A 2,440-nucleotide genomic window follows, 5' to 3' on the forward strand; every position below is an offset into this window, starting at 1 on the left:
ACTCAACATCTGAAAATGTTTAACCTGTTTGTTTTGTTCTGTTTGTGTCCGCTCCATCTGATTGGTAAGTCACGTTTTATTTATGTGATACCAGAACAGAATGTTTAAATGATCACACACTGGTCATTTTAAAAATATTTTAATCCTCATTTCATAAGTGTCATGTACTTTTAGCATTTATGCTAGCAAGTGAACTTTTTTGGGGAAAAAGTCTATTCTGTTAACTATTTAGGGCAACAGTTTTGACTAACAATTGACCGTCATGTATTTGTGAAATTAGGAGAGCTTGTGTTCCTCTTTGTATGTGTATTAAGAGGTGAAATATTATTTTGGTTTCAAGTGAAATGTCTTATTTCTACACATTACCAAATTTTTCCTTATAGAGTTTACAAGCAAAATGCTATAACAAAAATTATACACACACACACACATAGTGCTGAGCATAATTGAGTACACCCCATTTTGAAAATTAATATTTTTATTCATTTCGCAGTGAATATTGACAATGTATTTTGGTGCATTTAAACAGATTTATTAAACAGATATATTCATTAAAATAATATTTTAGTCACAAACATGTTTAGAAATTAAAAAAGAATACAGTTAAAATCAAGCAAAAAATTGCATTAAAAATTACAGCCTACAAAATTTCAACAACATTTTTCAATTTTTTTTGCTTCTTTTGATTTTCCTCTTTTTAAAATTTGTATTTAATATTTTTCTTAAACGTATAAATTTGGCTGTACTATTTTTTGGACTGTTATCGTAAGTTATTTTGTTAGATTAGCTGCTTATATATATATATATATATATACACACACACACATACATATATACACACACACACATATACTATATACATACATATACACACACACACACACACACACACACATATATATACACACACACATATACTATATACATAAATATATACACACACATACACACACACACACACACACACACACACACACACACACACATATATATATATATATATATACACATACATACATACATACATTCCTAAAAAGCAAGGAATAATGGTACATCCCTAAGTAGTGAGTAGTAGTAGTAGTAGTAGTAGTAGTAGTAGTAGTAATCACCATAATAATCATCATGATGGATGATAATAATAATAATAATAATCATCATAATAATAAATAAAAATTAATACTGAATTACTAAAATTAAAAAATAAAAAATACAGTGAAAGAATTGCTGTTTATATGTGTAAAGAGTTAACATTTTGTAATGTCAAATATACCCGCAATTATACAAACACCCATATTAGCACTCACACACACACATATCGTCACCTTAGAATTATAAGGTTATATCTGGCATTTTTGTCAAAATTTAGTTAGACATATTCCTATTAAATGACAACTTATTTACATTTTGGGGTGTTTTTTATAAGTTGTTTACATTAAGACTTTTTATATAAAAAACAAAATGTTAGACACACACTGTTTGCTATGTGGAATGCAAAAACTTTTAAGCTCAATATCTCAAAATCATTCAGAACGCAGATAGAACCTTCCAAGGTGACGAAATGCTTTTAGGCTTATACTACATCACTTTTATTTCATTATGCCAAAAAAAGATTAAGCTATTAATATTATACAAAGTGATTCCAAACTTTGTAAAGCAACAGTGAACAAATCTGACCCTGTTCTTGTTCTCCAGGTGCGTTTGGTTCCAGTAGGACTGAAATGCAGTCATTCTCAGTGACGGAGGGAGATTCTGTCACTCTACACAGTGGTGTTACAGAATTACACACTGGTGAATTAACATGGCATTTTGTAGCTGATAAGTCTCTAATAGCTCTAATAAACAGAGCTTATCAGGCCTTCTCCACAATGAATGGTACTGATGGGAGATTCAGAGACAGACTGAAGCTGGACAATAACACTGGATCTCTGACCATCATCAACATCAGATCTGAACATGCTGGAGATTATGAAGTGCAGATATTTTCAGATAATACATCATCAAAAATATTTAGAGTTACAGTCTATGGTGAGAAATAAAGACTTGTCACATTGTAATGTTTAAGTATTTCATAGCACAAATGACAATAGATAATATCATTGCAATTGCATAACATAAGACATGTGTACTCACCCCATTAAACAAAAGGGTTCCCATTTTAGCCTCATTCATATTTCTCCCTCTTTTCACTGATTCCAGCACGTCTGCCTGTTCCTGTCCTCATCTTCAACTCAACTCAGTGTTCTTCCTCCCAGTATAACTGTTCAGTGTTGTGTTCAGTGGTGAATGTGAGTGCTGTGAGTCTCTCCTGGTACAAAGGAAACAGTTTATTGTCCAGCATCAGTGTGTCTGATCTCAGCATCAGTCTCTCTCTACCTCTGGAGGTGGAATATCAGGATAAAAACACCTACATCTGTGTGATCAACAACACCATCAGCAAGCA

The sequence above is a fragment of the Danio aesculapii genome, chromosome 22, assembly GCF_903798145.1.
Source record: "Danio aesculapii chromosome 22, fDanAes4.1, whole genome shotgun sequence".
Lineage (NCBI taxonomy): Eukaryota > Metazoa > Chordata > Actinopteri > Cypriniformes > Danionidae > Danio > Danio aesculapii.